The following is a 14,760-nucleotide window of genomic DNA, read 5'->3' as shown; positions in this document are numbered from 1 at the left end:
CTGGACACTGAGGTCCAGCGCCGAGGGCCTTCTGGAGGTTCCCTCACTGCGAGAAGCAAAGCTACAGGGAACCAGGCAGAGGGCCTTCTCGGTAGTGTCACCCGCCCTGTGGAACGCCCTCCCATCCGATGTCAAGGAAATAAACAGCTCTCTGACTTTTAGAAGACACCTGAAGGCAGCCCTGTTTAGGGAAGTTTTTAATATGTAACGCTGTACTGTTTTTAACACTGATTGGGAGCCGCCCAGAGTGGCTGGGGAAACTCAGCCAGATGGGCGGGGTATAAATAAATTATTATTATTATTATTATTATTATTATTAAATGTTTGATGTTTTATCGTGTTTTTAATATTCTGTTGGGAGCTGCCCAGAGTGGCTGGGGAAATGCAGCTAGATGGACGAGGTATAAATTTATTATTATTATTATTATTATTATTATTATTATTATCATTATCATCATCATTATTATTATTATCATTATTATTTTGTGGTCTCTTCCAACTATACAGTTGTACAATTCTATTGCCTAAAACTCATATGATTCAATCAATAAAGATTTATTTAAGCAGGTGACAGCCCTGCTTATTGGCAATGCAGAACTGCAGTATTATTAAGTAGGAAAACGAGGACATCGTCTCCTACCGCAAAATAGGCCCTTCAGCTTCCGCACAACCCATAAGAGAAAGGTTTCCCGCTCTCCGTTCTTGCCTCCCCCGTCCTCTCCTGCAACTCCGCTCAGTTTAGCCCTTCCATTTTAGATCCCCTGCGTGGCAATTTACTATATCCAGAATTTGGCCCACTGCCCCCTTTTCCAAGCCCTGGTCCAAAAGCTCCCCCCCCCCATCAAACTGACTCCAGGTGATGTAGCTCTAAGCCCTTCCTCTGAAGGTTGAATGCGTTTCCTTGGCAACCGGCCTGACCTCCATTACTCCGGGGAGCAAAGATGCTCTGCCAAAGAGCTTTCCATTTAATCAACCCCTGTCCTTTTAACAGTAACAGGACTTCCCGTCCGCAGAGCAGGTTGCCCTGACAAAACTGGGGCCTCTCGCAGGTCTGGCCTGCGGCTATTTATCTGCCTCCGTTCGGGGCACACGCTTTTAAAATAAAATAAATAAACGGTTACGTAAAATGAATAAGTAGGCCAAGATGTACTTAACGCTTGCCCTGAAGACACTCTTCCTGTCCTCTGTGTGTGTGACTGCGTGTTTTGGCAGGGGTAGCTAATAGCTATTTCAGGATCCGCAGGCAGAGGAAAAAAATTACGAGACTAACATGCACTCTCAGAACAGCGCCTGATCAGCAGATCAAGAGGCTTCTCCTTAATTTTGAAGCTCTCTGCAGCTTCGTGCTGGGCACACCTCTCTAGCTTTGTGCCCCCAAAATCCAACTCTGCAACAGTTGGGCTAACTTTAGAGTTTCTGCCATGTTCTAAGGGAAGAAAGTAAGAGCAAACTAATAGTACTACTTTATTGCAGACCTGGAGTCCTGTGTGCAGTCTGGGCACCACAGTTTAAGAAGGACATTGAAAAGTTGGAAGGTGTACAGAGGAGGATGATCAAGGGTCTGGAAACCAAGCCTGATGAGGGAATTGGGTGCGTTTAGCCTAGAAAAGGTGACAGCAGTCACAAAATTAAAAGACACCCGCTTCTTGGGAGAAAAGCAATGACAAACCTAGACAGCATCTTAAAAAGCAGAGACATCACCTTGCCAACAAAGGTCCGTATAGTTAAAGCTATGGTTTTCCCAGTAGTGATGGATGGCAGTGAGAGCTGGACCATAAAGAAGGCTGATCGCCGAAGAATTGATGCTTTTGAATTATGGTGCTGGAGGAGACTCTTGAGAGTCCCATGGACTGCAAGAAGATCAAACCTCTCCATTCTGCAAGAAATCAGCCCTGAGTGCTCACTGGAAGGACAGATCCTGAAGCTGAGGCTCCAATACTTTGGCCACCTCATGAGAAGAGAAGACTCCCTGGAAAAGACCCTGATGTTGGGAAAGATTGAGGGCACAAGGAGAAGGGGATGACAGAGGACGAGATGGTTGGACAGTGTTCTCAAAGCTACCAACATGAGTTTGACCAAACTGTGGGAGGCAGTGGAAGACAGGAGTGCCTGGCGTGCTCTGGTCCATGGGGTCACGAAGAGTCGGACACGACTAAACGACTAAACAACAACAACAGCCTAGAAAAGAGAAGACTGAGAGGTGGTGTAACAGCCGTCTTCAAATATCTAAAGGGGGGTCATGTGAAAGAGGGAACAAGCTTGTGTTCTGCTGCTCCAGAGGGTAGGACACAGACCAATGGCTTCAAGTTACAAGAAAGGAGATTCTGACTCAACTTCAGGAAGAAATTTCTGACAGAAAAAGCTGTTTGACAGTGGAACGGTATCTCTTGGGAGGTCGTGGACTCTCCTTCCTTGGAGTTTTTAAGCAGAGGTTGGACAGCCATCTGCCATGGATGCTGAAGTTGAGGTTCCTGCATTGCAAGGGGGTTGGACTAGATGACCCCTGGGGTATCTCCTAACTCTACACGAGAAGACTGGAGAGTGGAATGCAGGAGTGACAGACTGCGAGACACCATGGGGAACTGGCAGACCTAAATTTTGGGGTCCCTGAAGCTTGAGCTGTTAAGGGGGCCCCTTCACAACCAGCAACAAGGTCTGGGTAACCACTGTTATCTTCTTCAGTGAGGTTGTTCCATGACATTGATTAAAATTGCTCTACTGGCTTATCTAACATGTCAAAAGCACCGGTGTGAATAGAAAATTCCTATGCCTTATAGTTTTTTAGTCATGTGACTCAAATTGGGTTTACTAAACCTGTTATTTTTAAGCAATGTAGACTGAAGCTGAAGCTTCTTTAGTTTCATAGTAAATCCAACCCTGTCCTCACACAAATAGCAGCAGCAGACATCTCAGCAAACCTTGGTATAATATTCTAACATGGAAAACTACAGAAACACATTTGAAACACAAGATTTGTTGGCAATGGAACTCAGAGAGAAAGAGAGAGAGGCAGAATGCATGGAAAAGTTCCCTTCTGTTCATGCCATTATTATGAAAGAAACGTTTAGAGCAAAACTACTTACATAGTTTGCGCTTCTGCTGAGTAGTAATTCAGAGGTCACCCATTACTTGCACCCACAAAGTAATCCCAGGTGTTTCTTTTTTATCATTTGCAGGTGGTGGGTTCTGAGAATGCTGCAACTCTCAAAGAGATTCCAAATTTCTCCCTTGCAGGACAGATTACTCAACGTAGATTTTTATTTCCTATTATTGGAGCTGTTGGTGATTAGAGTTGGCTGGATGCGAGAAGGAAAAGTTCTATGCCCTCGTGGTTTAGAAGGTAGGGAGTGGCGACTTCTCTCTAATGTGCTGTATTGTCCCAGGGAAAGGAGGAAGTTTACGGGTCTGTAAATATATGAGTATCACCCAAGGAATGTTAGCCAAAGAGATTGCTGAGAAACCGGCCTAACTTGTTTCCGCTGCGATGCAGTTAGGCTGCTTACACCTGCCTCCATCCTTGGTACCTTACAAAAGGATACTGGTTTGGGGCACCCAGCTGTTGGTGTACAAGCCAGGACCAAAATTGGTACCAAGTGTGCTGAATAAGGTTCAATATGATCTCAAGACCTAAACTTCAGCATTTATTTATTTACCTCCTAAAATTTATACACCACTTTTTTTGTAAACAACCACAACAACCTCAAAGTGGTTTACATCAAATGCAATGGTAAAATCAAGGAAGATTTACAACCCTACTTTAAAACACACCAAATTTTAAATGCTAAAAGAGATTAAAATGGCCTCAATTATGTTCCAGAGACAGTGCCTAAAGCCAAAATTGTGAATAGTCAAATCATATTGGGTTCAACGGTGGGTGGGATTGCAACGACAACAACAAAAATCCTGACCCCCCCCCCGTCCCCTTTGATGTGATTTGATATTTTTTTGCCAAGTATACAAAGCTGAATGTTCCCAAGTAAAATGTGAGTAAGTTGTGAGTTACCTGTGTGTATTATACACATAAAGTATAATAATTAGTTTGACTTTAAGAAAAGCAGTGCACGAACAGCTCAAGTCATAAAGTGGCCTTCCTTGACACAAGAAGCTGTTGGGAGATGGGCAAAGCTTGACTGGTCTGGAACCATCAAATCCCTTGTCTAAATCCATTTAAAACAGATCCCCCCTCCATTCCTTGCTCAAAGAACTCATCACAGATACTGAATCATGAGAGAGGGAGGTGGGGAAGCTATGGCCCTACAGATGCCGTTGGATGACAACTCCCAACACCCCATGCCACTGGCCACGTTGGCTGGGAGGCCAAAGACATAGCCCCTCCATCACAACCATTGGCAAAAGACATAACACATCTCCTGTGGAACTCTGGCAGGCAGATTGGAGCATAGGTGCATAATTCACTGGGCCTTATCTGCTCAGTACTTCCCCGAGTGCATCTGTGCGCCCGAGGCATCCTGCAAGTTGCGTTTTCAGTGGCGTTACTGTACACCATGGACAAAACGTTCCAAAGTAAATCAAAAAGTGCCTGGCTCTTTGAGGGCAGAGCCATGTGGCTCTCGGCCTCACAGCATGAGATTTATTCATTGCTGCATGCAGTTAGATTTTTAACAGTTAGATTTTTAACAGGCTGGATTTCTTCTGCTCCCACAAGCCCCTTCAAAAGCACGCACACAGAAGGCCCCTGGCACATTTACTTTTAGGGAACTTCTGAGAGTTTTCTTACATTTCAGGCCACAGTATTCACCTCTTGTTTAGTTGATTAGTCATGTCCGACTCTTCGTGACCCCATGGACCAGAGCACACCAGGCACTCCTGTCTTCCACTGTCTCCCAGAGTTTCGTCAACTTCATGTTGGTCACTTCTATAACACTGTCCAACCATCTTGTCCTCTGCCGTCCCCTTCTCCTTGTGCCCTCAATCTCACCCAACATCAGAGGGTTTTTTTTCCAGAGAGTCTTCTTTTCTCATGAGGAGGCCAAAGTATTTGAGCCTCAACTTCAGGATCTGTCCTTCCAATGAGCACCTCTTGCTGGACCACAAACCAGATGAAAAAGAAAAACTGCCCCTCAGCTGCCCCGCCCTGCTCTATCCTGTTGTTTTGCCAGAACAAAGATGGCGGCCCTACACGACACAATTGCTCCCACAGGAGGCAGCGATGGCCACCAGCCTAGATGGCTTCAAAAAAGGGATTTGGCCAATTCATGGAGCAGAGAGCTATCAATGGCTACTAGACCTGATGGCTATGTTCTCCTTCCACAGCAATGCTTTTGAATCCCAGTTTCTGGAAACCACAGGAGGTGAGAGTGTTGCTCTTGTGCTCAGATCCTGCTCACAGGTTTCCTGCAGGCATCTGGTTGGCTCAGGTGAGAACAGGATGGTGGAGAAGGTGGGCCACTGGCGTGATTCAGGCTCCTCTCGTGTTCATGATGTAGTACAACAACATATGGAGGCCACAGCTTCCCTGCACACTCTGGTTTTTGTTTTTATTCAAACATTTTGGCTCTGCAAAGTGTGAATATGCTCTCATTAAGGCCTCGTATCTGGGTGATTTGGAAACTGCAACTAATCCAGTCTAGGAGTCATTTTGAACTCACAGCTGTCCATGGAGGCGCAGGTCAATTCTGTGTCCAGGGCAGCTGTTTATCAGCTCCATCTGGTATGCAGGCTGAGACCCTACCTGCCCACAGACTGTCTTGCCAGAGTGGTGCATGCTCTGGTTAGCTCTCGCTTGGACTACTGCAATGCGCTCTATGTGGGGCTACCTTTGAAGGTGAGCCAGAAACTACAACTAATCCAGAATGCGGCAGCTAGACTGGTGACTGGGGGCGGCTGCCGAGATCACATAACACCAGTCTTGAAAGAGCTACATTGGCTCCCAGTACGTTTCCGAGCACAATTCAAAGTGTTGGTGCTGACCTCTAAAGCCCTAAACAGCCTCAAAGGCCCAGTATACCTGAAGGAGCGTCTCCACCCCCACCATTCTGCCCAGACACTGAGGTCCAGTGCTAAGGGCCTTCTGGCGGTTCCCTCACTGCGAGAAGCCAAGCTACAGAGAACCAGGCAGAGGGCCTTCTCGGTAGTGGCACCCACCCTGTGGAACACCCTCCCACCAGATGTCAAAGAGAACAACAACTACCAGACTTTTAGAAGACATCTGAAGGCAGCCCTGTTTAGGGAAGCTTGATGCATTACTGTATTTTAATATTTTGTTGAAAGCAGCCCAGAGTTATTGTTGCTGTTGTTGAGAATGTGGCAGCTAGACTGGTGGCTGGGAGTGGCTGCCGGGGCCATATAACACTGGGCCCAAATGAATCTTCACTGGCTCCCAGTACGTTGCCAGCACAATTCAAAGGGTTTGTGCTGACCTTTGAAGCCCTCAACAGCCTTGGACTCGGACAGGGCTATGACAAATTCTATGATTCTATACAGTGGTACCTCGGGTTACAAACACTTCGGGTGACAAACACTTCGGGTTACAGACTCCGCTAACCTGGAAGTAGTACCTCGAGTTAAGAACTTTGCCTCAGGATGAGAACAGCGGTGGTATGGTGGCAGCGGGAGGCCCCATTAGCTAAAATAGTATACCATATTTTTTGCTCTATAAGACTCACTTTTTCCCTCCTAAAAAGTAAGGGGAAATGTGTGTGCGTCTTACGGAGCGAATGCAGGCTGCGCAGCTATCCCAGAAGCCAGAACAGCAAGAGGGATGCTGCTTTCGCTGCGCGGTGATCCCTCTTGTTGTTCTGGCTTCTGAGATTCAGAATATTTTTTTTTCTTGTTTTCCTCCTCCAAAAACTAGGTGCGTCTTGTGGTCTGGTGCGTCTTATAGAGCGAAAAATACAGTAGTTTCAGGTTAAGAACGGACCTCCGGAACGAATTAAGTTCTTAACCTGAGGTACCACAGTATATCACTTGCTTGCAGGTTGGGTGGGTTTTTTAAACCTTGCATGTTCACCGAGAGGTCTGGCTGGTTTTCAAATTTCTAAAAGCGAGGAAAGATAGAAACGCAGCGGTTTACACGGCACACCTGCTTTTGCTGGAGGGAGGCCAGGCTGAGCCTTCGATACCTTTCAGAAGAAGGAACAGGAAATCAATCCACTAGATGTCCATTTAATCTCGCAGGGACACCTTGGCAACGGACCTTTTTATAGGGCTCTTCAGGGAGGGCGTGTTTGCCCTTCCTGCGTGAATCGCCGGCACATGCCGTGAACCCGTGGAACTATAACCACTCCGTTGAAAGGGAAGCAAGGAAACGCCGTTGCCAGGGTAACCGCCCCCTCTGCGATTCTCCGGTGAAAAGATGTTTGGTTGGGTTTTATTTTATTTTTTAATGACAGAAACGGCGCAAAGGTTTCTGAGAGGATCGTTGCCACAGGGAGGGAGTTCTGAAGAGGAATTAGCAGCTTGACATTTCACAGGAGCAAAGAATAGAAGCTGATTTTTTTATTGTATTTTTTTACTTTTTGTGGTTTAGTTAATGGTTGACAAGTCAGAGTTGAGTAAAGAAGCCACAAATATACGAGGTGTCACCTAGCCCTGCTAGAAGCACCGTAGCGGAAGTGGAAATCAAAATGTATAAGCACAGCCCTGTGCAAGCGTTTTGCTGTTCCTAACCTGCTAGATGAAGACTTCCAAGAGTCCTCAAGCCTGCTTATCTGGAAGTCACATTAGTGGAAGTCGACTGTTTCTCCCTAGCTATTTTTCTCCCTGTTATGAGAATTATAAGGTATAAGATATAAAATAAATGTACATAAATGTACCAGGCAAACACATACATAAATATATAAACCACATGTCTGAGACAGTACAGTGGTACCTCGGGTTAAGAACTTAATTCATTCCGGAGGTCCGTTCTTAACCTGAAACTGTTCTTAACCTGAAGCACCACTTTAGCTAATGGGGCCTCCTGCTGCCACTGCGCTGCCGCCACACAATTTCTGTTCTCACCCTGAAGCAAAGTTCTTAACCCAAGATACTATTTCTGGGTTAGCAGAGTCTGTAACCTGAAGCGTATGTAACCCGAGGTACCACTGTACAGGAAAACAGTCCTAAAGCCATTTTGACTCTTTCAGTGACCTCAAATATTCCTCTGCAGTTTGGATGGAAATGGGAAAATTAATAATAATAATAATAATAATAATAATAATAATAATTTATTGATACCCCGCCCATCTGGCTGGGCTTCCCCAGCCACTCTGGGCGGCTTCCAACAAAATATTAAAATACAGTAATGCATCAAACATTAAAAGCTTCCCTAAAAGCCTCCCCTTGTCTCTGTGCTCACAAATCCTGCCTTAAGGGCACATTTGTGTAGGAATAGGGTGAGCCTGTGACCTGGACTCAGGAATTAAGTATTTACCATCACAAAAGAATGGCCAGGCTGTCTAGGTAAACCCATGAAAAGGTTTCCTGCCAGACAGGATTCTGCTGTAGACCGCCCCTTCTGTGATGTATGTATGATGTTTTGGGGGGTGGTCTTGAGCTACAGGTGGCAATTTCAAAAGTCTATATAAGGGCTTGTAGATGCTTGTATGCGTTGCTGTGTGTTTACATTTGATGGCTGGTAACTGAATTCTAGAGAGTTCTTATGTGATTGGCTAATGTCGGGAGGTATCTCGTGAAAGAGAGACTCCATTTTATGTGCAGCAAGATGACTGTGTGTTAGAATCCATTGTGAACACTGCTAAGTTGAATCGAGTGTGGGAGTGCTTCTTCTCTGCTTGGAAGAAAGAGAGCTAAACTGCAGAAGAAGATGAAAGCGGGAATCTCCCATAGGAGCTGCAAGGCATAACCTTAACAATAATACAGAAGACTGAAAGTGCTGAGCTCTGGGAAGGGAGGAAAATATAGTTGTTTGGAAGTTAGAAGAAGAGACTGTAAGCCCATGCTTGGAGAAGCATGTGACTTTAAATAGTATGTTTCAATACATCTATAAGTTTCTGCAAGTAAAGTTTGGAATGTTAAAAGTCTGGATATTAGCTTAATTTCCAAAGAAGGGTGTCTGCGTTTTTTTCCATGTTACCCTTATGCTGAACACACTGTACTGTATCAATGGAAAAGATTAGTAGAAATTGGATTTTGTGAGCACTTGTGGCCACTAAGCCTGGAAGGGTAAACACTTCCCCCCCCCCCCATCTATTATGCAATGGCCTGAAGACCTCAGAGCCCCTGCTGCATTCTATCATGTTTCATACAAACATTAATCTCACATAGATACCTATCTGGACGGCTTAGGTTGACTTGCATTTTAAATTTACAATGGATGTACTAATGGTTATTGTATCCTTAAGGTGAGCTGGTGTCGTTTGGGGGCTTTCTTTTGTTTTTCTCTCCTTCGCATTTTCTCCTCTTTCTGGTTTTTTCCCCTTCTTTGTTAAGTTTGCCAGGAATCTTTTTTTAAGGGATTGTCACCTGTGCCGAGGTGAAATGGCGCGACTTTCGTAAACATTTTATATTGCTCAACAAAATGCGCCCCCCCCCACCTTTTAAGAGAGCTAGGAATAGCGGGGTAGTGATATTCGCAACAAGTCTCCCGGTATTTCACTGAGAGCATGTACTCTGGCCTCAACCCTGGAATGGTTTGTGACATCGCTGTGCAGCCAAGCTGAGGAGCAGGTGAGGGAGTTTGGTATTTTCGGGCCTGGATAAGAGAAAGCTGAGAGGTATCTGAAGCTGTCACACGGAAGATGCAACAAGATGCGGCTTTGGACCTGAACCAGTGGATTCAAATCGCAAGAAAGGAGATCCCAACTAAATGTCAGAAATAACTTTCTGGTGGTAAGAGCCGTTTGACAGTGGAACGGATTGTGAGCTCTCCTTCAGTGGAGGGTGATGCAACAGCAGCAAAAAAAAAGGTTAATGCTATTCTAGGCTGCAGCAATGGAAGTATAGTGTCCAGGTCAAGGGAAGTCATAGTCCCAATCTATTCCGCCTTGGTCAGACCACACCTGGAATTCTGGATCCAGTTCTGGGTGCCACAATTTAAGGAGGATGTTGGCAAGTTGGAATGTGTGCAGAGGAGGGCAACCAAGATGATCAAGGGTCTCAAAACCAAGCCATATGAGGAATGGTTGAAGGAGCTGGGCACGTTTAGCCTGGAAAAAAGGAGACTGAGAGGAGATATGATAGCCATCTTCAAATATCTCAAGAGTAGCTCTATGGAGCATGGTGCAAGGTTGTTTCTCCTGCTCTGGAGGGTAGGACTCGAACCCATGGCTTCAAGTTACAAGAAAGGAGATTCCAACTAAACATCAGGAAGAACTTTCTGACCCTAAGAGATGTTCAGTAGTGGAGCTGTCTCCCTCAGAAGGTGGTGGACTCTCCTTCCTTGGAGGTTTTTAAGCAGAGGTTGGATGGCCCATCTGTCTTGGGTGCTTTAGTTGAGATTCCTGCATTGTCGGGGTTGGACTAGATGACCCCTGAGGACCCTTCCAACCCTACAATTCTATGATTCTATGAAAATGCAATGACATCAACTCATTCATGGTGTGTTTACAATTACCGTATTTTTCGCTCTATAACACGCACCCAACCATAACACGCACGTAGTTTTTAGAGGAGGAAAATCTGTAAGCATGCCGCCCGTAGGCATTTCCTCCATAACACGCACAGACATTTCCCCTTACTTTCTAGGAGGAAAAAAGTGAGTGTTATGGTGCAAAAAATACGGTAGCTGGGGACCTACGCCCACCCCACCCCCAGATGTGTCTAGACTCCAGCTCCCATCTGTCTCACCTGCTGTGGCCAAGGTTCAGGGATGATGGAAGCTGTACTTTGGGGTCTGAAGCAAAACGTGTTAAGGCAAAGAGGCATTTGCCTATATGAACCCTCCGTTGCTGAATGAGACTTCATGAGGCATTGCCCACATACTTTGGGGGATATAGGAACGTGCAGTCCAATGGGTAGTCCAAGGGCCATTTTAAAGAGTTGTTTTTCTTAGAAGATGCTTCTGCTGGTTTAATAAATGCCCTGATGGGGCAAAATAGACAGCATGAGCAGATAGCATCATAGAACCGTAGAATTGGAAGGGACTCCAAAGGTCATCCAGTCCAGCCCCCTGCAATGCGGGTAGCAAGCGAGCAGCTGCCTAAATAAAAATGATGAAAGGAAAATGAGATTCCAAGGCAAAGAAGAGCTTCAGACCTCCCCCTGCTCTCATCCACAACTCAGATCAGCTGATACTTTCATAAGCGATCAATGGAAATTGCGGGTGAGTCACGCCAAGCCTATTAAGCCCTAAATCGCGCATTCATTTTTAATGCTCAAGTATGTGCTTTAATGAGTGCAGGAGAATCTTCCCCCTGCTTCCAGCTAATCACCACCATTCACATAAGGGCTGTCTCTCCTTGCTTTAAATGCCACTATGTATTCCTCCAGCTGGGACACGGGTGGCACTGTGGGTTAAACCACAGAGCCTAGGACTTGCTGATCAGAAGGTCAGCGGTTCAAATCCCCGCGATGGGGTGAGCTCCCGTTGCTTGGTCCCTGCTCCTGCCAACCTAGCAGTTCAAAGGCACGTCAAAGTGCAAGTAGATAAATAGGTACAGCTCTGGCGGGAAGGTAAACAGCGTTTCCGTGCGCTGCTCTGGTTTGCCAGAAGCGGCTTAGTCATGCTGGCCACATGACCCAGAAGCTGTACGCCGGCTCCCTCGGCCAATAAAGCGAGATGAGTGCCGCAACTCCAGAGTTGGTCACGACTGGACCTAATGGTCAGGGGTCCCTTTACCTTTACCTCCAGCTTTACCTTACCCTTTACCTCCAGCTACTTTAAATTGTGGCGCCCAGAACTGGACACAGGATTCCAGGTGGGGTCTGACCAAAGCAGAATAGAGCAATAGACTATGACTTCCTTTGATCTGGTTACTAGACTTCTAGTATGCAGCCTAGAACGGCATTAGCCTTTTTTGCTGCTGCCTCACACTGATATCTAGGCAACACGATGACGATATACATACGTAATAGACAATCTTTATAGAATTCCTTCAAAGCATAACAAGTACAAAATGAAATCTGTAGACTCCGAAAATCTTTAAATGAAGCGAGGTAGAATTCTACAAAACAGTAGTCAATATCTGGAATCACTGTTCAGCGTTGGACATCATATTTGCTGAATACACAAAGCTTCACAGCTTATCTTTCATCGTACGAAGTTTGGTACCTCGCTTCATTTAAAGATTTTCAGAGACTTTGAGACTACAGATTTCATTTTGTACTTGTTATGGTTTGAAGGAATTCTATAAAGATTGTCTATTACATATGAATATGGTCAACGTGTTGCCTAGATATTGCTGACATTCTCTTTGCAACACAGGGGTTTGTTTGGTTACTTACGCATCACACTGACAGCCTTGCAGTGAAGGGCTGGGACTGGGTGGAAGAGCATCTATCTACCTTGCATGCAGAAGGTCCCGGGTTCCATCACCAGCTGCACACCCCCTACCTGAGACCCCCTGCCCCTCCATGTAGACCAGGGGTAGCCAACCTTTTTATACCTACCGCCCACTAATGCGTCTTTCTTGATGGTAAAATTTCCTTACCGCCCACCAGTGCTCGATGGAAGGAGGATTCAGCTTGTGGTGTAGAACCCCCTACCGCCCACCTAGAATCCTGAAACACCCACTAGTGGGAGGTAGGGACCAGATTGACAACCCCTGATGTAGATAATGCTGAGCTAGATAACTCCATTCAGCAGAAGGCGGCTTCCTATGAAACAGATGAGATGAAGGGCAAGCTTTTGTCAGTTCACCATAGAATTGCAGAGTTGGAAGGGATCATAGAATCATAGAGTTGGAAGAGACCACAAGGGCCATCGAGTCCAACCCCCTGCCAAGCAGGAAACACCATCAGAGCACTCCTGACATATGGTTATCAAGCCTATGCTTAAAGACCTCCAAAGAAGGAGACTCCACCACACTCCTTGGCAGCAAATTCCACTGTCGAACAGCAGGATCATTTAGTCCAGGGGTCAGCAAACTTTTTCAGCAGGGGGCTGGTCCACTGTCCCTCAAACCTGGGGGGGGGGCAGACTATATTTGGGGGGGGGGCAATGAACAAATTCCTATGCTCCACAAATAACCCAGAGATGCATTTTAAATAAAAGGACACATTCTACTCATGTAAAAACTCCCTGATTCCCGGACCGTCCGCGGGCCGGATTTAGAAGGCGATTGGGCCGGATCTGGCCCCCGGGCCTTAGTTGGCCTACCCATGATGTAGTCCTACCCTATGCAATGCAGAAATATGCAGCTGTCCCATACGGGGTTTGAACCTGCAACCTTGGTGTTATTAGCACCATGCTCTAACCAGCTGAGCTATCTGGGTTTCTTACTCTCCCCAAACACTTCTGAAATGATCAAGGGCAGAGGAAATGCTTGTCACTTTCAAGGACTGCCAAACCACAACGGTCTCCAAACTTTTTTGACTCCCACAAAACCACTTGAAAACTGCTGGTGGTCCTTGGCGGAGCACTGTGTGATTTCTCTGCCTGCTGCAGCAACTGTGCTGGATGCTGAACCGTTTTCAGCTGCACTTTTATTCCTTCTTTTTATTCCTAGGACCCTTGTACCTACGGGACCGCCTCTCCCGGTCTGCCCCGCGGAGGACCCTAAGGTCCATAAATAGCAACACCCTAGAGGTCCCGGGCCCTAAGGAGGTCAGATTAGCCTCAATGAGAGCCAGGGCCTTTTCAACGCTGGCCCCGGCCTGGTGGAACGCTCTGCCTCATGAGACCAGGGCCCTGCGGGATCTGATTTCTGTGAGACAGAGTTGTTCCGCCTGGCCTTTGGCTTGGAATCAACTTGATCCCCCTCCCCCTTTCCTCTTTCCTTCTGAGATGGAACTCCTATTTAGGGACTTCCCTGGCTTTTTCTGGCCCACATAGGACCAGTCTGGATAGCTGGCCTTGGTGAAGATTTGACGTTCTCATCCCCCCAAAGTTTTTGATTTGAGTTTCTACTGAAATGAGGCTGCATTTTAATGTCGTACTTTAATCTTGTTTTTAAGTTGTATTTTAATCAATTGTTTTTATACCTAGTGTTAGCCTCCCTGAGCCCGGTCTGGGCTGGGGAGGGCAGGGTATAAATAAAATTTATTATTATTATATTATTAATAATCTTTTATTTTTATTTTTTATACGCATTGTGTTTTACTGTATTGCCATTTCAATTCACGGAATCGTAGAACTGTAGAGTTGACTTGAACCACCGGCCTTCTGGTTGACAGCCACGCGCACTGAACGATTCTGCCACAGATTTCAAATTGCGATGCGATAAAATGCAAGAGAGGGTGCAAAAGGAGCTGTTACAGCTGCAATTTTTAAAAAGACCTTGAGCTCCCCCCCCCCCCACTTCCTGTAGCTCTGGGGCAAAGAGCTCCCCACCCTTTCTCTTAAACCTTCAGCGAGCATTAGGCTGTTGAGTCCATTTAATGTTGTGCTTGGGGCTTTCCAGAGCTGCAGTCAGACGGTTTTCCTTTCCAACAACGCAAAGTGGTTGTTTTGCCGCTTCCAATCAATGCAAAGATGCTTATGCTGGGAACCTAAAGCCTTTTGCTGCTGCAGAGGGAGACAATTGCTCTCAGCAAGGAACTCGCCCGCAATTGCCTGCATCGTGGGATTATTCATTTATTCTTCAATATCCTTGCAATTTACGGGAAGGGCCAGGCGGCCTTGACCAGACAGGCTGCTACGGCGTAACCTCCAAATGCATCAAGGGAGAAGGTCTAGGATCCCTAGAGGGCCAGGAGTAA

General features: G+C 46.2%; 1 protein-coding gene across 5 annotated transcripts in view; it reads right to left on the bottom strand.

Annotated features, from left to right (window-relative positions):
* The window catches only part of SYT16 (synaptotagmin 16), a 103,763-nt gene that overhangs the window by 68,282 nt on the left and 20,721 nt on the right, over positions 1-14,760 (bottom strand). For 2 of the 5 annotated variants that reach the window (XM_080978246.1, XM_080978245.1), the window contains exon 1: positions 3,084-3,532. The exons of 2 other annotated variants lie outside the window; for them this stretch is intronic. The gene's annotated coding sequence lies outside the window, so the exon portion shown is untranslated. Of the gene's footprint in view, positions 1-640; positions 1,003-3,083; positions 3,533-14,760 lie in introns of those variants that run through there. One more of the 5 variants, XM_080978248.1, reaches the window with a different exon arrangement.

The sequence above is a fragment of the Podarcis pityusensis genome (assembly GCF_964106645.2).
Source record: "Podarcis pityusensis genome assembly, chromosome: 1".
NCBI classification, from domain to species: domain Eukaryota; kingdom Metazoa; phylum Chordata; class Lepidosauria; order Squamata; family Lacertidae; genus Podarcis; species Podarcis pityusensis.
This window is presented reverse-complemented; position numbering and strand designations above follow the sequence as displayed.